Source organism: Elephas maximus, chromosome 1 (assembly GCF_024166365.1).
Source record: "Elephas maximus indicus isolate mEleMax1 chromosome 1, mEleMax1 primary haplotype, whole genome shotgun sequence".
Classification (NCBI taxonomy): Eukaryota; Metazoa; Chordata; class Mammalia; order Proboscidea; family Elephantidae; genus Elephas; species Elephas maximus.
This window is the reverse complement of record NC_064819.1, coordinates 53,031,495-53,044,725: the sequence shown is the minus strand read 5'-3', so window position 1 is coordinate 53,044,725 and position 13,231 is coordinate 53,031,495. Positions and strand designations below refer to the sequence as shown.

At 38.9% G+C, this 13,231-nt stretch overlaps 1 long non-coding RNA gene across 1 annotated transcript in view; it reads left to right on the top strand.

The window, feature by feature from the left end:
* The window catches only part of LOC126075520 (uncharacterized), a 229,221-nt gene that overhangs the window by 10,546 nt on the left and 205,444 nt on the right, over positions 1-13,231 (top strand). Inside the window, exon 3 of the long non-coding RNA XR_007517219.1 lies at positions 1,841-1,906. This is a non-coding gene — a long non-coding RNA (uncharacterized LOC126075520). The remainder of the gene's footprint in view (positions 1-1,840; positions 1,907-13,231) is intronic.

The window sequence follows — 13,231 nt, the reverse complement described above, 5'->3', positions numbered from 1 at the left end:
TTCTTTGTATTGTTTTTCTATTCTCTATTTATTTCTGCTCTGATCTTTATTATTTCCTTTCTTCTGGTCGCTGTGGGCTTCTTTTGCTGTTCTCTTTCTATTTGTTCAAGTTGCATAACTAATGTTTTGATTTTGTCCCTTCTTTTTTGATGTGTGCATCTAGTGCTATAAATTGACCTCTGAGGATGGACTTTGCTGTTTCCCAGAGATTTTGGTATGATGTGTTTTCATTCTTATTTGATTCTAGGAACTTTTTGATTCCATCTTTGATTTCTTCTATTACCCAGTGATTTTTAAGCAGGGTGTTATTCAGTTTCCATGTAATTGATTTTTTTTTCTTTACTCTTCCTGCTGTTAATTCCTACTTTGATGGCATTGTGGTCAGAGAAGATATTTTGTATTATCTCAAGGTTTTGGATTTTGTTGAGGATTGCTCCGTGGCCCAAGATATGGTCTGTTCTGGAGAACGTTCCATGTGCGTTAAAAAGAATGTGTACTTTGCAGCTGTTGGGTGGAGTGTTCTATGTATGTCTATGAGGTCAAGTTGGCTGACCATGTTCTTCAGCTCTTCTGTGTCTTTGCTGAGTTTCTTTCTAGATGTTCTGTCCTTTACTGAGTGGTGTGTTGAAGTCTCCTATTATCGTAGAACTGTCCATTTCTGTTTTCAGTGCTGTTAGAGTTTGTTTTATGTATTTTGGAGTCCTGTCATTGGGTGCATAGACGTTTATTATGGTTAAGTCTTCATGATGGATTGTCCTTTTAATCATTATATAGTGCCCTTCTTTGTCTTTTATGGTGGATTTTGTCTTAAAGTCTATCTTATCTGAGATTAGTGTTGCTACTTCTGCTCTTTTTATTTGGTTGATATATTTTTTTCCATCCTTTGATTTTTAATAAATTTACACCTTTGTTTCTAAGGCTTGTCTCTTGTAGACAGCATATTGATGGGTCCCGTTTTTTTATCCATTCTGTCACTCTGTGTCTCTTTATGGGTACATTTAGGCCTTTACATTCACTGTAATTATTGATAGGTGTGAGTTTATTGCTTTTTGTTTTTCTAGTGCTTTTTTTGTGGTACTAACATTTTCTTTGTTCCTCTTACTTACTCTCCTGTGCTGAGTTCCTTTTGTTTGTGGATTTCTTTTTTGCTTCTTTTGTTTTTATTGAAGCTTTATGTTTTTCTTCTTTACTTTGATAAGCATGTTTGCTAACTTTCTTTGTGGTTACCTTGAGATTTACCCTTATCTTCCTAGGTTTGAACCAGCCTATTATTACTTGGTATCACCTTGCCTTCCTCTCCATTAGAAAGTTCTATACCTACACCATTTATTCCCTCTTTTATTGTTCTGACTTTGTTGTCATTTCCAGATTGACCTCTCTGGTTCCCTGCTGCAATTGTTTTGGTTTTGGATAGTCCTTGAGAGTTCATTTCCTAGGCTGGTATCTGGCTGGTACAATCTTGCATCCTAGATTCAGGCAGTGGTCTGATGTTTGTTCTCAGACTGAGGGACTCCCTTAATAATTCTTCTAAGTTTGGTTTGGTTTTTACATATTCCCTTAATTTCTGTTTATCTGGAAGTGTCCTAATTTCACCATCATATTTGAATGAAAGTTTTGTGGGATATATTATTCTTGGTTGGCAATTTTTTTTCTTTCAATGTTTTATATATGTCATCCCATTGCCTTCTTCCCTGCATGGTTTCTGCCAAATAATTAGAGCTTAGTCTTATTGTTTATCCTCTGCATGTATCTTTTTGTTTTTCTCAAGCTGCTTGCAGGATTTTTTTGTCTTTGGTTTTAGTGAGTGTGATTATGATATGCCTTGGTGTTTTTCTTTTAGGGTTTATCCTATATGAGGTTCGCCGAGCTTCTTGGATGGTCAGCTTTTCATCATTCATGATATTAGGTAAGCTTTCTGTCAGCAATGCTTCAATGATCCTCTCCGTGTTTTCCATTTTCTCTCCCTGTTCTGGAACTCTGATCACTCGCAAATTTTTGCTTTTGATTGTATCCCACATAATTCTCAGGATTTCTTCATTTTTCTTTTTTTTTTTCCTCAAACAGAGTTGTATCCAAGTGTTTGTCTTCAATTTCGCTAATTCTGTCTTCCATCATTTCAAACCTGCTCCTGAGCCCTTCTATGACACTGTCCGTTTCTGAAATCTTGCTGTTTATCTTTTGGATTTCTAATTGTTGTTTTTGTATGATTTCTAGTTGTGAATTTATTTTGGCATTTTGTTCCTGTATTACTTTCCTGAATTGTTCCATTTTTTTGGTCTGTATTTCCCGTAAATTTGTCTGCCTTTTCCATAAATTTGGTTTTTTTTTCCTCATTTTTGCCTGAATTTGCTTCAACTCTTGGATTGTTCTGAATATTAGAGATTTGAATTCCCTGTCAGATAGTTCTAGTGCCTTTTCTTCTACTGGAAAGTCATCTGGTGTTTTATTTTGGATGCCTACTGGAACCATCCTGTCCTTTTTTTTTTTTTTTTCCATATGTTTTGATATTGTCTGCTGTCTTCGGGACATTGAGTCGTCATTTTCTTCATTTCTTGATTGTAGATTTGTTCATCTTGTCCTACTTTTTTGCATTATTTGGTTACGCCTGAGCAAGTGGGCTGTGAATTCTTTGTTGTTTGCTCATCTGTAGTCAAGAAACTTTTCACGTTCTTGTCCAATGGGTAATGGGTAGGGCCAATCAATCAGCTGTGCTGCAGCAGGCAGGTCCAGCTGAAAGGAAGGGGTTGGGATGGATTGTCTGTGGCAGGTACTAGGGCTGACAGGGTGGGTGGGCCAGGAATCAGTGCGGGGCAGATTCCAGTAGGCTGTGCCTGTGCTGCTCAGGGGTGTGATGTTCAGTGCACGATGCAGGTAGGCAGGAAAGAGGGTAGAGGTTATGATGTGTGCAGCTAATAGGGACATGGAAAAGAGGAGAGAGAGGAGAGTGATACAGGAGCCAAAAGCAAAGAAGGAAAGAAAAAAAAGAGTGCTAAGGGAGCTTGCCACTGGAGTGGAGAGATGAGAAACCAAGAAATGGAGAAAAGCAAAACAAAAAAAAAAAAAAAAGGAAAAGGAAGGAAAAACAATAACAAGATAAAAATTTGGAAAAGCAAAAAAAAGAAAAGCCCTCAGGACTCCCGGAGTCCCATCGGTGGGGCTGCTAAGACTGGGGAAGTTGCTTCCAGGCTACACAGTATAGCCTGGCTAGAGGGGGTATAGATGTTACACAACACCAGGGATTTTCAGGAGACAGGAAAAGAAGATAAGTGTAGAGAGATGAAAACAGAAATGAAGAGAGACAGAAAGGGGAAAAGAGAGAGAAAAGAAGAAAGAAAGGATAGAAGGAAAGGGAAGGAAGGGAGGGAGGGAGGAAGGAAAGAAAGAAAGACCCTCAGGGATCCCACCTACATGGGTGCACAGATGGGGGGAGTGGCTTCTAAGCCGTGAAGTGCAGCCTGGATAGAAGGGGCTCCCAAGCTGTAAAAAGAAAATGAACAGAACAAAGCAAAAAAAAAAAAAAAAACCCAGGGATCCCACAGGCACGGTGTCGTGGGGCAGGGGAGTGATTCCCTAGTTGAGCGTGGCTTCACAGCCTTTTAGGAAAAAGCAAAGATGCCACAAGGAGCTAGGTGTTCCAGAGAAAGGAGGGGGAGGTGGCAGGAGGCACAGAAGAAACAAAAAGAGACGGAAAGAACCAACACCAGCTCATGGGCCTGGCCAGTGTGGGCAGGGCGAATCCAAGCAGCCAGAGGCCAAAGCAGTTGCCTCCCAGCCAAGTGACTGCTGCCAGTGGGAAGCAGAGGAGACCAAAGGGCGGAAGAAGAAGGGAGGGTTATGAAAGCATGTATCACTTGGTACCTGGTGCTCTGTTTCCTGCTGGGAACTTCATGAAGCTGCTTTCCCATACTCCCTCTCCGCTGGTCTCTGATGTGGGTGGGGTGAATCCAAGCGGCACGATGCTGCACTTCCTGGCTGGCTGAGCCACTGCAGCCAGCCAGGAAGCTCGGAGGTAGAGCAGCGGGGAGAGAATGGGGTGGGAAAGCCTGTATGGCTGGTTACCTGGTGCTCTGTCTCCCGCTGGGAGCTCCGCGAAGCTGCTTTCCCATACTGCCTGTCTGCCCATGGGGACAGGAGTCCAAGATGGTGGATACGTGCTGCATTAGCTGATGGGCCCTTCCGCACATACCTCTCGTCGCTGTCTGTCCTCTGTCAGTTTCTTATTCCATTCCATGCTTGGCTGTGTTCTTTATCTCTTCATTTGACACTTCAGGTTCCAGGAATGATGTTTGTCTCTGTTTTGCTTAGTTTTTTGGGTCTTTGCTGTAGAAGGATGGCATGGCGCTTCTGCCTGTGGCAGGAAGTGAGACTCTTATTTCTGACTATAGGCAGATCCATTCCTTTTAGTACTCCAGGGAGCCACAGGGAATGGCATATGTCTTCCAGTCAAGGAGGCTGATCAGGCCTTGGCCAAGAATAGGAAGTCACTCCTCTTCTGCAAACAGTTGGGCTCAGGAAGGAGAAGAAACTGTGTTGTCATAATTTGGAGAATAGATTTATATGTGCTTGTAGAACCATATGTAGGAAATGACAGAACAGGAAAACTGAGTAATCTTCAAGATCTTCACATTCTCTTAAACCTTTGGATCCAATTCTAAAACTCCTTTTTTTTTTAACATTATAGTGCAATGGTTGCTGACTTTCCTCTAGACTCTCCCTTTATCTTTCATTTTAACACCTACTCCTCACTTATCAACTATCTCATCATCTGACATTTCCCATTGATGACAATAGTAAAAAATCGACCATCGGACCGTGTTGTACATTAATAATGTACCTCTGGCAGTAACACTGGCTGTGATGGCTCAGGTTATATGTCACCTTGGCTGGGCCATGATTTTCATGGCTTAGCAGTTATGTAATGATGTAGTCATTCTCTGTTTTGTGATCCGGTGTAATCATCCGCCATTTTTCCGTAATGCTGATTTTCGCATAATGACCTGGCCTTTGGAACCTACCCATGTCAATAAGTGAGGAGATAGTGTATATGGCCAAATACCAGCAACATTCAAGATGTCTCCTCTGTTCAAGGAAAGTTCAGCTGGGTGTCAGTTAGCCATACTGGCCAGATAGCTTCTCATCCTTAGTAGACCAAATCAGCATTTCTGTAACAAAGATATTCTGAAACAAAGAAGAAAAAGGTTTTGGTTGTTTGTTTCAGAGAAAAACATGCTATTTTTAATATATCTTTAAAAAAAAAATTTTTTTTTCTGCAGTTTCACCATATTGAGCATACTACTAATATGATTTTATTACATATTTTTTAAAACAAAATAATCATTTTGACAAAGGATTTAATAATCCCACCCTCATTTTTTCCCAGCTATTCCCATTCCTTTTTAAAGTTCTTGGTATGACCAAAGACTTCCTTCAAACACTCAGTTACACATCAGCAACTGATTTATGAACCTCAGACTGAAAATGTGTTCTGTACCAAGGCAGAAATGAGAACACTACCTTGTCTTCAAGGAAAAGGAATCCCTGTATTTGATGTTAAACAAACATAATATACATCATTGATGAAGTCAAGATGTATATACTGTATTCTGTGAACTCCTTTAGCACCAAGCACAGGGCCAAGCACAAAACACAACATCACCCTCATTGAATGATTGCTGAGTGAATGAATAAATGAGTGAATGCTGAAGATAACTAACAGGGCAAGATTATCATGGATATCATTGTCATATAAATTTTATTTGATAATAATATTCTCTCCTACAGTTCTATTATCATTATGTGGAATATTATTATTTGGTACTTTCATGCATGCCATGTAAATTATTTAAAAAAAAATTTAAGTGTTATAGAATAAAGGACCCTTTAATAATATAATAGCTAAAACCCATTTCATGTACCTACTGATAGTATTCTCAATGCTTTGCATAATTAACCTCACAATTCCAATAAGAGGATAGTGTTGTTATCCCCATTCTATAAAAGAGCAACCCGAAGCATAGAAAGGCTGAGTAACTTGGGTAAAATTTTACAGCCAGTGCATTGCCGAGCCAGGATTCAGATCTAGCCAGTCTGCGGCAGTGCACAGGATTCAAAGAATATGACTTTTTAATGTAAAAAGTTCTATTGTTTATCTGGTACATTTTAGAGGGAGTGACATTTCTGGTTATTTAAGTGATTTTGACATCTTTTAAATTATTATGTAGTAGAATATGGACCAACATGTAATATGTGGTGAATGTAAGCATTATTGCATCCCATGTTTGGTAAAACTTCTCAGCCTTTCTCAAGACGAAGTTGAGACGTGTTTATGGTAACTGAGTCAGTGGTGTTCTCAGCAGCTAAGCTGGCAAAGCAATATCCAAGAAAAAACAAATTATAAAATAGCCATTCCTTTATTTTTGAAAATACAAAACATTTAAAAATGTGACTGTCATCCCCACTTTACCTAACGTTAACCTTACTTACCTTCCCCTACCTTAAAAAAATACAGACTGTCATTTCCAAATACACATCACATTTAAAAACAATTTCTGACATTTCTCCTCTGCAACCCTTAGCTGGCCACATACTACCATTGTTTCTTCCAAGGACCCCAACGTCTCATTCCTGTCCTCTCACTTCTTGCCTCGTATCCTTTGAGCAAGTATTACGCCGCCTTTATCACACTCCGTGCTCCTGGAGATTAGGAACTTTGTCCTGTTCGTTTGTGTGTCTGTCTACTCAACATTCATCCTGGAATTCAGTATTTGCTAATTAGTCATTTACTGAATAAGTACTTGCCACATAACATACTGGATGAGTGGATAATGCCCTTTTAGTTGCAGAAAAATATGAACCATCCACCTCCTAATTTATATCTTTATAAGGTCATGAATCCAATAAGAATTTTTATATGTTAAAATGAAGCAAAGAGAACCATGAGTCTCTCTATTGTCATTAAGTCATTGTTGGTATTGCTGTTTCTTCCAAAATAGATTTTCATGAAAACTTCCCTGCATGGATCTTAACTCATGAAAAATTCATTCTCCCTAAGTACTGAAGAATGTACTTGTTCCACAAACATTTCAGCTGAAGTGCTTCTAGTTGCTGAGTGCTTTGTTTATTTTAGGGTAGAGCTTTGGAAATGAAAGAGGCCCGAGGCTGAGAAAGAACACTGCTTAGAGACAGGGTGGATTGCCAAGGCGCTGAGAAGTTACGCTCTGTCTTGCCTATCAGAGACCCAAAATGCTTCTAAATATACTTGGAAGCCAACCTTGACATGCACTTTTAGGAAGAACAAAGTAAAATAAAATTGCTCGTTTTATTACTAATATTTGTAAACTTTCTTCTGTCATTTGAAATCTGACTTACACTCTAATGGTTCTGTGACATTTACCAAATTGGAAAGGGTGAATCTTTCCAAATGTGTACTGAATGTGCACCGTTCTTCCATTTACATTGCTGGCCTTGAGTGTTTATCATGTCAGAATATTTAATGGCACCATGGAACATGGTTTGAGAAGGAGCGGAAAGTAAATTTTTATTTGTGTGATTAAAAATTTCCAGCAAAACCAGCAATTTGATTCTTAGTTTCTCGAAATAAAAATTTGAGTTACCTCATTTCCAAAGAGAAATGAAATGAAATTTACTTGTGTGTTTGTGTGTGTGCGTGTGTGAAAGAAAGAGAGAGAAACAGAGAAAGATTTCAGTGAAATTGCTTTAGGATCATTAAAATGAAAAAAAGGAGATATCTCAGAAAAGAATCTCAGTGTGAGTGCTTTTGATGCTGTGTTCTTTCTACCAAGTCTGTTGAAAGGTGAGTTCTATGTAGAATTTGCACAAGTTCAAGGAAAACTCACAGCTTGCTCAGTCCCTAAACCAGGATGTTGTGAAGATTTACAGGGACTTTTCCAACAGGCCCCACCAGGCTACAGGGAGCCTCATTTTCAATATGTTTGCATAACACCAATTAATATTAACGAGAATTATATCTGAGTACAGAGAGAAACAGCCTTCTTAACTTTCACCTGCTATTTTTTCCCTAATAAGTTATTGCTGACCACAGTGCTCATTAGTGGCACAGTAAAAAGCAGCTACTGGTAAATAATAACAATTCTTTATAGTTGTCCAGTGCCTTTGATCAGAGTGGCACAAAGCTTTAGCAACTCATTAGTCTTGTAAATACCTCAGTGAAGTATGATGGTGCCAATGATTATTACTCCCATTTTGTGAAGACAGAAACTGAGGATTTGAAAGAAACTATCCCAAGGTTGTAGTGGTTAATGACTACAGCTGCTAACCAAAAGGTTGGTAGTTTGAATCCACCAGGCGCTCCTTGGAAACTTTATGGGGCAGCTCTACTCAGTCCTATAGGGTCACTATGAGTTGGAATTGACTCAATGACAATGGGTTTGGTTTTGGTTTTTATTTCAAGGTCACTCGATGATGAGGTGACAGAATCAGGGATACAATTTATAAAACCAAAGTAGTTAGGGCAAAGACTACAGTGTTCAACAGAAAATAGTAGCTTATGAGAAATTGCTAAGAAACAGCAGAGCTTTAAAGACAAGATTTTCATTTAATTTTTATTTTGTTTTATTCCATTTAGTAGTAGAGGTCTTCCTACAACCTCCCATTGAGATCACTCACTACTGGGCCATTTCCTTGAGTCCTGTCTGTTTTGCATCCCTTCTATACGAAGAAATAATGTACATTTTCCATGAAATAGTTCAAGTAGATACTAACAGAAACAATGGTGGAAATAATTTCGTGTATATATATATATATGTATGTATATACATGTATGTTAAAATCCAGGTCTATATATGTTTAAAATGGAAATTCTGATGACGCAGTGGATAAGAGTTACAGCCACTAACCAAAAGGTCGGCAGTTCCAATCTACCAGGCACTCCTTGGAAGCTCTGTGGGGCAGTTCTACTCTGTCCCATAGGGTTGCTATGAGTCGGAATTGACTCAACAGCAATGGGTAACGGGTATATGTTTTTTTTTTTTTTTAAAAAACCCATCCCATTGCTGTCAAGTTGATTCCAACTCGTAACGACGCTATAGGACAAAGTAGAACTGCCCCATAGGGTTGTCAGGGAGTGGCTGGTGGATTCAAACTGCTGATTAGCAGGCAAGCTCTTTAACCACTGCACCACCAGGGTGTTTAGTCAAATATAAATCCATGGATTTTTTGAAGCACATCCTAAAAGATATTATACTCTAATTCATTGCAATTTTCGTTTGAATAGAAGTTAAGAACATAACCAGTGGCTATTGAGTCAATTCTGACTCATTGCTACCCCATGTATGTCAGAGTAGAACTGTGATCTACAGGGTCTTCAATGGCTGATTTTTTGAAAGTAGATCACCAGGCCTTTCTTCCAAGGCACCTCTGGTGGACTCAAACCTCCAACTTTTCAGTTAGCAGCCCAGTGTATTAACTGTTTGCATTACCCAGGGATTCCATTAAAAGTATAGATTCTGCAATGTTATTATTTTTCAAAAGCTAACTTCTCAGATCCAATCAGAAATGACACTCAGAACATAACAAATCATATTTTCTTCAAAATAAACTCAAAAAAGCTAAGTCATTCTGTGGTTTATCAGAATTAAAAAAAAATGTCTTTTACGTGATTATTTTTCATTGTCCTTTTACTCTCTTGTGGTTACTTAAATTTTCACACAGTGCTTTGAGCCCCCTGTTGAGTGGCAAAATCTACAAGAGCAGAGGTCACCTTCTTTGCATGCACACACATACGTGCATACATACAGAAAGATAATATTGTCTTTTGCATGTTTGTTCTCACTGCGTCCTTCCAGAATGTAACGGTGCTTTATACGTAGTAGTCCATTGGTGGTGCAAAGGGTTAACATACTTGACTGCTAACTGAAAGTTTGGGGGCTTAAATCCACCCAGAGGTGCCTCGGAAGAAAGATCTGCTGATCTACTTTTGAAAAATCAGCAATTGAAAACCCTGTGGAGAACAGTTGTGTGCGATACATGTGAGATCGCAGAGAATCAGCATCAATCCAACGGCAACTGGTTTTTAAACATGGTAGACATGGCAAAAAAAGGCAGTTGTTCCTGGAGGCAATTAGCCATACATTGCAGTGTGGATCATAACAAATGACGGATAACATTGTGAAGAATGGGAATTCCAGAACACTGAACTGTGCTCACACAGAACCTGTACATAGACCAAGAGGCAGTTGTTCGAACAGAACGAGGGGATACTGCGTGGTTTAAAGTCAGGAAAGGAGTGCATCAGGGTTGTATCCTTTCACCATGCTTATTCAATCTGTATGTTGAGCAAATAATTCGATAAGCTGGACTACATTAAGAAGAATGTGATATCTTGATTGGAGGAAGACTCATTAACAATCTATGATACTCAGATGACACAGCCTTGCTTGCTGAAAGTGAAGAGGACTCAAAGCACTTACTGAAGAAGATCAAATTACAGCCTTCAGTATGGATTATACCACAACATAAAGAAAACAAAAATCCTCACAACTGGGCCAATAAGCAGCATCGTGATAAGCAGAGAAAATATTGAAGTTGTTAAGGATTTCATTTTACTTGGATCCACAATCAACACCCAGAGAAGCAGCAGCCAAGAAATCAAACAAGGTATTGCGTTGGCTAAATCTGCTGCAAAAGACTTCTTTAAAGCATTAAAAAGCAAAGATCTCACTTTGAAGACTAAGATACACCTGACCCAAGCCATGGCATTTTCAATCGGTTCATATGCATGTGAAAGCTGGACAATGAATTAGGAAGACCAAAGACAAATCGATGCATTTGAATTATGGTATTGGCAAAGAATACTGAATATGCCATGGAATGCCAGAAGAATGAACAAATTGTCTTAGAAGAAATAAAGTCAGAATGCTCCTTAGAAGGGAGGATGGCAAGACTTTGTCTCATGTACTTTGGACATGTTGTTAGGATGGACTAGTCCTTGGAGAAAGACATCATGCTTGGTAAAGCAGAGAGTCAGCAAAAAAGAAGACGCTCAACAAGATGGATTGACACTGTGACTGTAACAATAGCTCCATACTTAGCATGTGTTGTAAGGACGGCACAGGACTGGACAGTGTTTTGTTCTGTTGTACACAGGGTTGCTACAAATCGGAACCAGTCAATGGCACCTAACATCAACAATAAGACCTTCAAAACCGTCCATTGATTTCATTTGACCGAGAGTGTAATTTGACTGAGAGTGTAATTTCTTTACATATTATTATCTCATGTTCTTCAGATGAAACCCATTGCTTGAGAACTAATTAGAATGCATCTTCCTGGGTGCTAAATCAGGCCTATTGTCTGTCTCATTATCTCTGTGATAGAGCCCTAGAGTGTATAATTTAATATATACCTGCTAGGAGATTCTTACACATCAAACCTAAGCCCTCTTCCTCAGACTTGCAATGATAGATCCTACTTCTACAGTACTTACTACATGCCAGGCACGGCTCTAAGTACTTTACGCACAGTAACTCATTTGCCACAAAAACCTTCGAGATGTTATTACTTAAGAAAAAAAAAAAAGTGTCCTGGCTAGAACCTGAATTTATATTTTTCGTATATGTTTGTAATGTACTCATTGTCAATAAAATGAAAGGACAAGAGCAGCTGCTGAGCCTGCTCATGTACAAACACCTCATGGGATTTGGTTTCTCCATTTGGAGGTTTAGGCTCATGGTGTCATGGGACATCCCAGTTAATCGGCCTATTAAGATGTTTAGTGTGTCTGTTCTACCTCCTAGTTTGTTACGCGTAGTGCCTGGGGCCTTAAAAGCTTGCTAGCAGCCATCCAACGTATAAAAATTGGTCTCTATGCACCTGACACAGCAGAGGAAGAAGGAGAGTCAGGGATAATAGATAGAGGAAATGGAATGTTCCCCAAAGACACTTTTAGGACACTTGAGGAAATTTGAACATGGACATGGTATTAGAAAATATAAGAAAGTGTCGTTAATTTTGTAAGGTGTGATAATGATATTACAGTTATGAAGAAAATGCCCCTTATGTTTTAGAGATGCATACAGAAATGTGTAATGGTGAAATATCAAAATGTCTGTGATTTACTTTAAATATTTTCAGAAAATGTATGTATATGTGTATACAACAACAAACAATCCATAGCCTTTGAGTTGATTCCAACTCATAACCACCCTATAGGACAGAATAGAACTGCCCCATAGGGTTTCCAAGAGCAGCTGGTGGATTTGAACTGTCTACCTTTTGTTTAACAGCCAAGTTCTTAACCACTGTGCCACCAGGGCTCTGTATATGTATATATGTGTGTGTAAAAAAAAAAAATTTTTTTATACATGTATAGGTGTGTGAGACATATATATAAATACAGAGATAGATAGATCTATTTTTATAGATATATATCACACAGTTGTATATGTATACACATATACACATATGTATAAATACAGACAGTGAGTGAGCAACTATGGCAAAATTTAATAATCATTAAATCTAGATACACCCACGTCTGTCAGTTTATCTTACTATGGGGGCTTGCGTGTTGCTGTGATGCTGGAAGCTATGACACCGGTATTCAGATCCAGCAGGGTCACCCATAGTGGACAGGTTTCAGCTCAGCTTCCAGGCGAAGACAGGCTAGAAAGAAAGACCCAGCGGTCTACTTCTGAAAAGAATTAGCCAGTGAAAACCTTATGAATAGCAGTGGAACAATGATAGTGAGCATGGCGCAGGATTGGGCAGTGTTTCATTGTGTGGTACATAGGGTCGCTATGAGTCAGAACTGTCTTAATAGCACCTAACAACAACAACAAGTCTAGATAATGGATAAATGGGTGTTTCATTATATAATTTGCCTTAGAATTTCTACATATTTTGAAATAGTTCATAACTAAAAGTAAAAACAAAAAATTGTTTCATCTTAATAAAACCCATTGCCATCGAGTCAATTTCAACTTATAGTGACCCTATAGGACAGGGTAGAACTGCCCCACAGAGTTTCCAAGGCTGTAATCTTTATGGAAGCAGACTGCTACATCTTTCTTCTATGGAGTGGCCGGTGGATTTGAACAGCAGACGTTCTGGTTAGCAGCCAAGTGTGTGGCTTAATCACTGTAACCCAGGGTTCCTTCATCTCAATTTTTGTTGTCATTGTTATTGTTAGGTGCCCTAGAGTTGGTTCTGACTCATAGAGACCTTATGTGTAACAGAATGAAACACTGCCCAG